This window comes from Capra hircus, chromosome 19 (genome assembly GCF_001704415.2).
Source record: "Capra hircus breed San Clemente chromosome 19, ASM170441v1, whole genome shotgun sequence".
Classification (NCBI taxonomy): Eukaryota; Metazoa; Chordata; class Mammalia; order Artiodactyla; family Bovidae; genus Capra; species Capra hircus.
The window spans coordinates 54,197,384-54,209,802 of record NC_030826.1 but is presented as its reverse complement, the minus strand read 5'-3'; positions in this window follow the sequence as shown (position 1 = coordinate 54,209,802).

Below are 12,419 nucleotides of genomic sequence, written 5' to 3'. Positions count from 1 at the left end.
ACAGTACGGTACCCTTAGGCTGGCTCCAGGGGTCACTTTCCCAGTAAGGTTGCTTGCACAGGGTCCAAGAAGAGGACAGATATATTTTGGGGACCACCATTTGGAGAGTGTGCATTGGGTGCAGCTGTAGCTGGGTTTCTGAGCCATCCTTCCCTCCCAGGACCCTCTGGAAGGTAGACCACCTCTCCCACACCTGCAGGCTCCCTCTCCACCTACAGCCTCCTTCCTCACCTGGTGAACCACTCCCGGTCTTAAACACGAAACCAACCGAAGACCCTTTTCCTCAAGACCACTCCCCCTGGAACACCATCCATTTTCCTCCGCTCAGAAAGGCGGTCTGTGTCCCCGGTCTCTCGCTGGGTTCTACACCGTCTGAGTCTGGGCCTGCCTCCTGAGGGGCTCCCGTGACCATGACCTTCTCTGCTGGATGGAACCCCTGGGATTCTCCATCTCTTCACCACATTTCCTGGGTTGGAGGCTTCCTCGCCCTCTGGCCATAGAAGAGCTTCCCACTGGGAATATGTGGACCCACCAGGGGTCTGTACTGGGGAGAGTGGATCTCAGCTTGACCCCTCTCCAGCTGCCTGTCGATTTTGAGAAAGGTACCTCTTCTCTGGTCCTTGGGGGCTTCGCGGGCTGCGGAGACCATCAGATGGTGGGGTTCAACATGTGTGCTGTGACGTTTATGGCTGGGGGTCCTCCCAGCGAAGGGGAGCTAGACTTCCCTTTCCTCTAGACTATGCTCTTTTGTTAACATTTATCTGTTTGACTGCGTCAGTTCTTCGTTGCAGCACTCAGGATCTTTGTTGCTTCATATGGTATCTTTCACTGTGGCCCACAGACTCTGAGGCATGTGAGTGTCTTAGTTCCTTGTGTCCCCTGCATTGCAAGGTAGATTTTTAACCCCTGGACCACCAGGGAAGTCCCTCCTGATTCTGCCTTGAGGATGAGACCAGAGGGTGGGGAACGAGGCCCCAGGTTTCCGAAGCCCTGGAGTCTCTTATCCAGCACAGCCTCAGCCTTCCTGTGTGACTGAGGTTTCTTCCTGGGACTCTCCAGTGCTGGAGAACCAAGCCCCACGCCCACTGGAGGGCGGGCGCAGCTCTGCTGATGAAATTGTACGCGGATTAATGGAAACGGGGGAAAGTGTTTCTCCTGAACTATTCTCCAGCTTTCAGAAAGCAAAACAATCAATGAAGGATCTTTTTATGGAGGTATCAGAGCCTCTTTCTGAGGGGTGGGCACATGCTCCGAGACTGGGGATTTTTTTTTTGTCCTTTTGGCCAAACCCTAAGATCCCCCTGGTGGCCCAGATGTTAAAGAATCTGCCTGCCAATGCAGGAGACACAGGTTCGATCCCTGGCTAGGGAAGATCCCCTGGAGAAGGGAATGGTTACCCACTCCAGTATTCTTGCCTGGGAAATCCCATGGACAGAGGAGCCTGGTGGGCTACAGTTCATGGGGTCACAAAGAATTGGACACGACTGAGCGATTAACACTTTCACACTTAGTATCCTCTGACCAGGGGTCGAACCTGGGCTCCTGGCATGGGAAGCTCAGAGTCCTAACCACTGTCCACCAGGGAAGTCTCATCCTAGGGGTTTATTGTGGGGGAGAAGTGGGGCCCCAGATGGCTCTGACTGGCTTCATCTCAGGAAGCCTCAGGGATTCTCCCTGTCTCATCAGATGTGTGGAGTTAGTCCTTAATGCCAGAAGGGAAGTGCCTTTCTGGGGCAGGTCTATAGGGGAACGCCTTAGAAAGTTCCCTCCATGAGGAATGGACAGCCTCATATTCTTTTTTTCTTTTCCTTTTTTTTTCAAAGACAAGGGTCCTCCTCTAGGGCAGCTTCCCCCAGAAAAAGCAAGGACAGAATCTGTATAACCCAATCTTGGACATCCCATCACTTCTGTGGTTTATTAAAAGCAGGTCCCCCAGTGCAGCCCACACTCCAGGGAAGGAGACCCCACAGGACATGGAGGCAAGGATCACAAGGCCACCATGGAGGCTGCCTGCCTATGGTAATGTGTATGTGTCTGGGGGAGTGTGAGTTTGGTTCTGCAGGAGCTATTAACGCCCGCAGATTTATAGGTCAGGAACTTTCTGGCTATCTGAAAGAGATAGGCCTGCTCGGTGGCCCATTAATTTATTTGACTTTATCATATTGTACACTTTGCCAACAACTGGCTTCTGCCTGCGATCGAGCGTCCAGGTAAAATCCGCAAATTGCAGATTTGTAAAACAGGAGGTAGCAGCAAGGATAAGAAAATCCCAGCTCTGAAATATCAGATGAAGCGTTTGCCAACTGTTGTAGGTTTGTAGATGGGAGCTCTGCCTGAAGGATGGGCAGATGAGACTTCACCCTCCAGAGCAACTAAGCCAGACCCTCCTGAATGCAACCACAGGACAGTGCTCAGCCTGGAGACATCAAGGTCCTAGATGGAGGGTTCTCTCCATTGCCAGTGCTGGTAAAAATGACTTGGCAAGGCTCAGCTCTGACCGGAGGGGCCAACCCCACTGAGCTGGCCTAACTGGGAAGGGAACTGGGGGAGGGTGAGCAGGAATAAGGCTATTGTCTTCCCTTTCCTGAACAAGACATATTTTAAGGCACCTTAGAATCCCAGGAATTTACAGGGCCCTCAGTCCCATTCCATTCATTTATAGGGAGCCCTAGAATGACTGGGCTTCCCTGGTGGCTCAGATGGTAAAGAATTCACCTGTAATGCAGGAGATCCAGGTTCGATCCCTGGGTGGGAAGATCCCCTAGAGAAGGGATTGTCTACCCACTCCAGTATTCTTGCCTGGAGAATTCCATGGACAGAGGAGACTAGCAGGCTACAATCTACGGGGTTGCAAAGAGTTGGACGTGACTAACACTTTCACTAGAATGATGACTTTAAAAAATTGTTTTTTTGGCTGCACCAGGTCTTAGTTGCGGCATGTAGGATCTAGTTCCCTGACCAGGGATCAAACCCACGCCCCCTGCCTTGGAAGTGTGGAGTCTTAACCCCTGGGCTGCCAGGGAAGTCCCTACTTCTGCTTCTTTATCTTTTCCTCCTTCTCCCATGGTCTATTGCCCTGCTCCCCCTGGCTCTTCTGGGCATGTGGTGTGGTAAATAGTACATGGATTTGGGACAGGACAGACCCTTTGTGATTCTGGCCTCATGACTTACCAGTGGTCAGACTTCAGTTGTCCCTTCTGTAAAGTGGGGACAATATTGCCTACTTCGTGAAACTGTATGAAAATTTAATTATTTACACAAAAAGCCTGGCAGAATTACAGACATGTGAAGTATCAGGCTCCCCCTCCCTTTCCCTACCCCCTAAAACAAAATAAAACAAAACCCCCAGCTTAACTTCTAATATTGAATGCTGATTGTTCATTTGGGCTTATTGTGGAGGAGCATTTCTTTCTTCTTTTTTCCCCTAATGTTTGGATGCACCGTGTAGCATGTGGGTTCCTAGTTCTCCGACCAGGGATCAAACTTGTGCCCCCTGCAGTGAAAGCATGGTGTCTTAACCACTAGACTGACAGCGAAGTCCCTGAAGGGGCATTTCTTTTGTGTGGAAAGTGAGGGACATGGGAAGGTTATGTGTGTGTGTGTGTGTGTGTGTGGGTGAGGCTGGGAGGGTGGCCCTTGAGAAGGAAAGGACAGAGCGCTGCTCTGATTGCATTTCATTCCAGGAACGTCTCCCTGCAAGTGACATGCTAGGGATACAGGACATTGATGAAATCCCCTCCCTGGAACAGCCCCAAGCAGCTTCCCTGGTCCCTCGTGGGGGCACAGTGCCAAAGGAGCCATACAGAGTGTTATGGACTGAGTGTTCCTGTCTCCACACTCACAAGCTGAAGCCTCGGAGCCTGTGTGATGATAATGGGAGATGGGATCTTTGGGAGGTAATTAGGGTTAGACAGGTCACGTGGATGGAGTCCCCATGATGTGATCAGTGTTCTTACAAGCAGAGACATCAGAGCTTGCTCCCTGTCTGCACCATGTGAAGACACAGCAAGGAGGAGGCTCTCTATAAGACAGGAAGGGAGCCCTCACCAGACCCCAAACATGCTGGCACCCTGACCTCGGACTTTCATCCGTAAAATCTGTGAGAAAATAGATTTCTGTTGTTAAGCCCCCAAGTCTATGGTGTTTTGTTATGGCAACTGAGCAGAGAGCCTTCCAAACGGCCCCTCTGGGAGCTTCTGCCTTGCCCAGTGGCAGCTGCTGTTCAGTACTCTGACACGGTGTCATTTTCTGCTGGAGGCTGGGACCCTTGGATCGATGAGGATGCATCCTTCTTAGGGATAGGTTGTTGTCCAGCAGAGGTAGGAAGCGAGGAGACACTATTGGGTCATAGTCCCTGACATTTGGTGTTGGTTTAGCCGCTAAGTCGTGTCTGACTCTTGCAATCCCATGGGCTGTATAGGCCACCAGGCTCCTCTGTCCACAGGATTCTCCAGGCAAGAATACTGGAATGGGTTGCCATTTCCTTCTCCAGGGGATCTTCCCAGATCAGGGATCGAACTCAGGTCCTCTGCATTGCAGGCGATTCTTTACTGACCGAGCCACCAAGTCCTTTGGCGGCCTCCCAGGATTGGGAGACCCACTCCAGTGTACTTGCCTGGAGAATACCAGGGACGGGGGAGCCTGGTGGGCTGCTGTCTATGGGGTCGCGCAGAGTCGGACACGACTGAAGCGACTTAGCAGCAGCAGCAGCAGCAGGATTGGGAGAAAGGCACAAAAGTTGATTAAGAGCCAGGGTGAGGTCAGATACAGGAGTCTTTGGGCATCGATTGGATTATGTTCTTTCAGTGGCCACCTGCAAGTTTTGTCCCTGTAGCGTCCTAAGGGCCTCTTGGGGGCTCAGTTACAGAGGATGGCCACTCATCTTGAGAAGTCGTCCCAGCCTGGAGGGGCTGCCCTCATCACTGATCCCTGTAGCTTCAGCAAGGACCCCTAGAGAGTGGTCTCTCTGTCCAGGCTCTGGCCCTGCACCCCAGAGCACTGCCCAGCCCCTGTTATCCTAAGGCCTCCGAGGACCCAGGGTCCAGGGAGCCCCCCAGCCTGCTGAGCCCTGGGGGACGTCAATCCCCCCCCTCACACAGACACATCAGCACTGCACCTCCCCCAGAGATGGTCCCTTTGTTGCTAAACTTATTTTTGCCTTGTCTCTGTCCAATTATGCTTATTTTCTTCCACCACTTGCCTCTGCGCAGGGGCGGAGAAGGGAACAAAAAAGGGAAACTGATTTGCTCTCATTGTGTCCACAGAATGCATTTTCTTTGTGAGACTGAAACGTCTGGGAGTCTGAGCTTTGAAAGCTCATCTTAAACGGTCTAATTGTCTGATCTCAGTCCTGGTTTGGCGTCTTGCGTTTGGCATTTTGTGGATTTGAGTTGGGAGAGACAGAGGAGAGGGTGCTGGGGGATTGCCTAACCGGTGGATATTTTTAGCAAATTGAAGTTTGTTTTTCTGGGTCAATTCTTTCCTCTCTCATCACCACCTCCCAACCTGTGGCATCCGGTCTTGTCACTTCCCATTGCGTCTAGGACCTGGGGGGAGGCCACCGGGTGCTGCTCAGTTAGAGGATGGATGGTACAAGCCTGACAGTGTCCCTGGAGAACCCAAACCAGGGGCTCCGCCCAGCCCTGTGCCCAGGGAAGAGGGTGCATGTTTATTGAGTCCCTGTTTGTGCCAGAGACTAGGGGCCAGGGGCTTCAAGTAAGTCAGCAGTTCTCAAAGTGGGGTCCTCATGAAGCCTGTGAGTTTGTCTTTTTCCTTCTTTTATTTTGATTTGTTTATTTATTTTCATTTTTGTCTTCCCTGGGTGTTCGTTGCTGTGTGCAGACTTTCTCGAGTTGCGGCGAGCAGGGGCTATTCTTTGTTGCGGGGGCTATTCTTTGCTGCCTCACGCGGGCTTCTCATTGCAGCGGCTTCTCTTGTTGCTGAGCGCAGGCTCCAGGCACTTGGGCTTCAGTAGTTGCAGCGTGTGGGCTCTGGACTTGTGGTTCCCGGGCTCTAGGGGACAGGCTCGACAGTTGTGGTGCACGGGCTTAGTTGCCCTGTAGCATGTGGGATCTTATTCCCCAAACCAGGGATTGAACCTGCGACCCCTCCACTGGCAGGCAGATTCTTCACCACTGAACCACCAGGGAAGTCCTGGAGCTGGAATTCTTGAGCGGGAGAATTTGGCCTGTCACACTGAAGTCGGGAATTGCTGCTCTTGCTTTGGCCTCAGTGAGCAGGTGGGCCCTCTCTGCTCCCTTATTGACGGGGCCCCACCCCGCTGGGAGCATCCTTGGGAATACTTCCTATTGGACCCAGGCGAGTGCCTGGATGGGTCCTTTGGTACCTTTGGATTTCAAACCAATGCAAATGAAGGAAGCAAATGAAATTGCTCCTGGGGAGAGGGGCTGAGGGCCCTCATGGTTAGGAGCTGGCGGCCAGCTGGTCCCTGTTAAGAGGGTGGCAGGGAGATTTGGGGTGAGCTCCGACCAGGGTGCAGCGGGGCCTTCAGGATGGTCTCACCTTGATTCTTGTCCAGTGACTCAGTGGTAAAGAATCCGTCCGCAATGCAAAGACTCAGCAGACACGGGTTCTATCCCTGGGTCGGGAAGATCCCTTGCAGGAGGGCATGGCAACCCACTCCAATATCCTTTGCCTGGAAAATCCCATGCACAGAGGAACCCGGTGGGCTACAAGTCCATGAGATCGCAAAGAGTCAGACCTGACTGAAGTGACTGAACATGCACTCACACCTTGACGCGGGTCTGTCCTGAGCTAAATGTGGGGACCTGGGCTGCTGTCGGCCCACTTCGCTGCCCCCTCCCCTTATCGCAGAGCAGCAGCAGCAGCAGCAAACCCACCTCCCTGGGAGCCTCAGCACAGAACCACCCTAATTATGAGGCGAGAGAGCCTCAGCCCTGCCTCTAATATCTCTAATTATAGCTGAGGCTCCAAGGAGCACTCTCGCTAATCTGCTCAATGTATACACACTCCCCACCCCTCCCCCACCTCAGTGTCTAACTTTAACCCCTTTGCTTCTGGAGGGGGGTGCAGTTTTCTGAGGGGGCACCTGTTGGGGGCTGAGTTGTGCCCCCCTCCCTGGGTTTACATGTTGAACCATAGCCTCCAGCACCTCAGGATGGGGGTACTGGGAGACTGATCTTTACAGTGATTATATTATATTAAAATGAAGTCCTGGGGACCCTGATGGGCCAGTGGTTAGGGCCCCTGTAGTCCACTCCAGAGGGCATGGTTTCCATCCCTGGCCGGGGAACTAAGGTTCTGCATGCTGTGTTGTGCAGCCAAAAAAGTAAATAAAAATTTTAAAAGTAATAGAATAAGATGAGGTCATTAGGGTGGGACCTAACCCACTATGACTGGCATCTTTTATAAGAAGAGGAACTGAGAACATAGATGGACACAGAGGGAAGACCCCGCGAGGATCCTGCTAGCCAAGGAGAGAGGCCTCAGAAGAAATCAGCTCTGCCCACACCTTGATTTCAAACTTCTAGCCTCCAGAATTGTGAAAAAATAAATGTTGGTTAACACCCCACCCCCGGCTTCCCAGGTGGCTCAGTGGGTACAGAATCTGCCTGCAGTGCGGGAGACACAGGAGATGCAGGTTCGATGCCTGGATTGGGACGATCCCCTGGAGGAGGGCACGGCAACCCACTCCTGTATTCTTGCCTGGAGAATCTCATGGACAGAGGAGCCTGGTGGGCTATGGCTGTCCATAGAGTCGTGAAGAGCTGGACACGCCCCAAGCGACTGAGCACGCATAGCACCCCACCCCACCCCTGCGGCCTTTTGTTTTATAGCAGCCCCGGGAGCCTGATCCAGCCCCTTGGAGGGGAGACAACCTTGCTGCCAGAGAAGCAGGAAGGGCGTTCCTTCTGTTTGAGGAGGCTCCCCAGGGAGGTCAGGCTCCAGGTCCTGCCTGTGGTCAGCTGGTCACATAGAGCTGGGCCTTCTCCTCTGGCCTGGCCTCCCAGTGTAGGGGCATCCAGTGACATCGGAGGGAGGGGCTCAGTTACGTATCTCGGTCGGTCTACGCTTGCAGGTATAACGTGCACATGAGAACGCGTTCCATATACCTGTTCCTCCCTGGTGGCTCAGAGGGTAAAGCATCTGCCTGCAATGGGTTCGATCCCTGGGTCAGGAAGATCCCCTGGAGAAGGAAATGGCAACCCACTCCAGTACTCTTGCCTGGAAAATCCCATGGACAGAGAAACCTGGTAGACTACAGTCTGGGATTGCAAGGAGTCGGACACGACTGAGCGACTTCACTTTCACTTTCTACGTATCTGGTGTTGGGTGTGTACAGATAGGAAAGATGGATCAAGTGTCAAGACCGAGTGTCAAGACTGAATCCCCCTCCTTCCCATGAAGCATGCAATGTACCCTTGCTTTCTTCTTCTTTTTTAAAAAATCAACTTTATTGAAGTATCACTCGCAAAATTCAAATGCATGTTTTAAGTATATCAACGACATACTCACCTTGTCATCAACACTATAATCAAGATACAGAGACTTTCCCCCCAGCCTTATAGAGGTGTAATTGTTGAAAAAATTTTTGATATTTTTAAAGTGTGTGCATGCTAAGTTGCTTCAGTTGTGTCCAACTCTGTGCAACCCTATGGTCTGTAGGCCACCAGGCTCCTCTGTCCATGGGATTCTGCAGGTAAGAATACTGGAGTGGGGAGCCATGCCCTCCTGCATGGGATCTTCCAGATCCTGGGACTCCTGTTGTGTCTCCTGCATGGCAACTGTTCTTTACCACTAGCGCCACCTGGGAAGCCCTTTTATATGGCACTTCATGGTGATTTGATACACATATGTGGCTCAGCTGGTAAAGAATCTGCCTTCAATGAGGGAGACCTGGGTTTGATCCCTGGGTTGGGAAGATCCCCTGGAGAAGGGAAAGGCTACCCACTCCAGTATTCTGGCTGGAGAATTCCATGGACTATACAGTCCATGGAATTGCAAAGAGTCAGACACGACTGAGTGACTTTCACTTCACTTCACATTGTGGAAGGCTTCCCACCATCAAATTAATTAGTGCATCCATCCCCTTACATATTTATTGTTGTGTGGGTGTGAGAACACTTGAGTTCTACTTTCTTAGCAGATTTTAACTATACAACACAGTATTATCAGTTATTGTTGCTGTTTACATGCTAAGTGTGTCCAGCTCTTTTGGGACCCCATGGACTGTAGCCTGCCAGACGCCTCCGTCCGTGGGATTTTCCAGGCAAGAATACTGGAGTGGGTTGCCATTTCCTTCTCCAGGGGATCTTCCCAATCCAGGGATCAAATCCATGCCTCCTGCATTGGCAGGCGGATTCTTTACTTCTGATTATCAGCTATAATCACAGTGTATTATGAGATGCTCAGAATTACTGGCCTTATTCATCTTGTAACTGGAAGTCTGTAGTGTTTTTGCCAACCTCTTCCTGTTTTCCCCACCCGTCAGCCCCAGCAGCCACTCTTCCACTCTATTTTTATGAGTTCCTTTTTTTAAGGTTCTACATATGAGTGATACTGTGTAGTATTTGTTGTTTTCTTTCTTTCTTTCTTTTTAAGAAATATTTAATTATTTGGCTGGACTGTCTTGGCTGTGGCACCTGAACTCTTAGTTGTGACATATGGGATCTAGTTCCCTGACCAGGGATCAAACTCCAGCCCCCTGTTTTGGGAGCACAGAGTTTTAGCCACTGGACCACCAGGGAAGTCCCTTTGTGGTTTTCTGTCTGATGTCTTTCACTTAGCACAATGCCCTCCAGGTTCATCCATGTTGTCACAAATGGCGGGGTTGTTTTTTGGCCATACCAAGTGGCATGTGGGATCTTAATTCACCGACAAGGGATAGAACCCAAGTCCTCGACGGTGAAAGCATAGAGTCCTAACCGATGGACCATCAGGAATTCCCAGGATTTCTTTCTTTTTAAAGGCTGAATGATATTCCATTACATATGTATAATTTTCCTTATCCTTCTTCTGTTGGTGGACACTGAGATTGTCTTCCTGGCCTTGGTTATTATAGCAAATAAGGCTGCAAAGGACATGGCAGTACAGATAATTCCTCCAGATAGTGATTTCATTTCCTTCATATATATCTCCAGAAGTGGAATTGCTGGATTCCCATGGAAATTTTTAATTTTTCAAGGAACCTCCATGCTGTTTCCCATGTGACTGCACCAGCTTACTTGCCCACCAACAGTGCACAGAAGCTCTTTCTCCACATCCTCACCAGCACTTAGCTCTTGCCTTTTCTTTATTGCTTTCTTTCTTTTTCTTTTTTTTTTTTTGGCTGCGCTGGGTCCTCATTGCTGTGTGTGGGCTTTCTCTAGTTGCAGTGAGCGGGGGCTACTCTTCACTGTGGTCCGTGGGCATCTCGTCATGGTGGCCTCTCTTGTTGCAGAGCGTGGGCTCTAGGGCACGTGGACTTAAGAGATTGTGGCTCATGGGCTTAGTTCCTCCGAGGCATGTAGAATCTTCCCAGACCAGGGATCGAGCCTGGGTATCCAGCATTGGCAAGTGGGTTCTTAGCCACCGTACCACCACGGAAGTCTGGCCCTTTATTTTTGATGTTAGCCATTCTAACAGGTTTCAGGTGATATCTCACAGTGGTTTTGCTTGGCATTTCCCTGATGGTTAGTGATGTTGAGCTTCTTTTTGTGTACCTGTTACCCATTGGTATGTCTTCTTTGGGAAATTGTCTATTTAGGTCCTTTGCCCATTGTTATTTTATTTCTTATTTTTATTTTTGGCTGAGCCATGGGGCACGTGGGATCTTAGTTCCCTGACCAGGGATGGAACCCATGCCTTTTGCAGTGGAAGCATGGAGTTTAACTGCCGGACTGCAGGGAAGTCCCCCTTTGCCCATTTTAAAATTGGATTATTTGATCTTAATTATGTTGAATTGGCTCATAGTGTATTTCAGGTCTGCTATAGCCTTCTAATTCTCTGTATTTTCATTCTATTAATTTTTGAGAGCTTGATACTGAAATTCCAACTGAAAAATCTTAATTTATCTACTTGAAAAAATTGTAATATATGGTGGAACTATATGTAACCTTGTTCTGTATTTTCCAAGTCTCCTGTAAATGTGTTATCATATTTTCACAATTTAAAAAATAAAAGAAAAAAAATATATTTTTGCTATTGAGTTGTATGAGTTCCTTGTTTTTCTGGTTTTTAACTCCTTAGTGGATACATGGTTTGCAAATATATTCTCCTATCTCAGAGGGTGCCTTTTCATGTTGTTGCTGATTTCCTTGGCTGTCTAGAAGCTGATCTTTTTTTGTAGAAGCTTTTCAGATTGACATCGCCCCACTTGTTTATTTCCTCTTCTGTCCCTTTTGCTTTTGCAGCGTGCTGTTTCTAGGAGGATGTCAGAATATCAATCCGTGTCGGGTCAGGCAGGGCAGGAGCCGCCGTGCTTGGCTCGTGTTTCCTTGAGCTTGGCTGTCCCGGGTCATCTGTTCTGTGATGTCAGAGACAGGGGCAGAGCGGTGTGGAGCCGCTGGACGGCTCCCAGCACCCACTGGTCTCTAGGCCTCTGAGTTATGCTGTTGCCACCCCTCCCCATGTCCCAGTCATGCCCGCCGGCCACGCTCATCATTAGAGACCTTCCGAAGGTCACTGCCAAGTCGTGATGCCCTAGGTACATTGTAGGTCAAGATGAGAAGCAAGGTGAGCCTTCCCCTTGGGTGGGGCACAGCCCAGGGAAGCCACCCTCAGGAGGAGCCATGGGCGCTGGACTGTATTATCGGGAGGAGAGATGGGGGCTGGATGTGGACTTGTGCTGTGCTGTGCTTAAATGCTCAGTTATGTCTGACTCTTTGTGACCCCATGGACTGTAACCTGCCAGGCTCCTCTGTCCATGGGCTTCTCCAATACTGGAATGGGTTGCCATACCCTCCCCCAGGGGGTCTTCCCCATCCGGGGACTGAACCCAAATCGCGGACAGAGTCTTTACCATTGAGCCCCAGAGAAGCTGGGATGTGGAGATAAGTCACCAGAAAGACCTCCTTTGGGACAGATTGGAATATGCAGGCCTGGAAAAGGGAAGGCCTGGAGACAGTGGCTGTGGTCAGGCCCCCAGGGCCTGGCGTGCCCACTTTACTATGGGTGGGGAGGAGGATTTCTGCTCTGGGCTGCCCCCATCGTAACCATCCTGGGTGGATTATGCAGACTGTTTAGTCCATGCCTGACTCCTGGGATGCTGGACAGTTCTCTGAGGGTTTGGCTGCCTACAATGCCTCTCTGGGCATTGACCCATCTGGCCACTGCAAACTTCACCCAAGCCAGCCCCATGACTATTTTGCCAGAGGGGTTCTAAGTTTTTAGACAATTTGTTGCCAAGGGAACCCACCAATATTGCATAAACTGATTTCTGTTTTGGATGGAGACAGTTT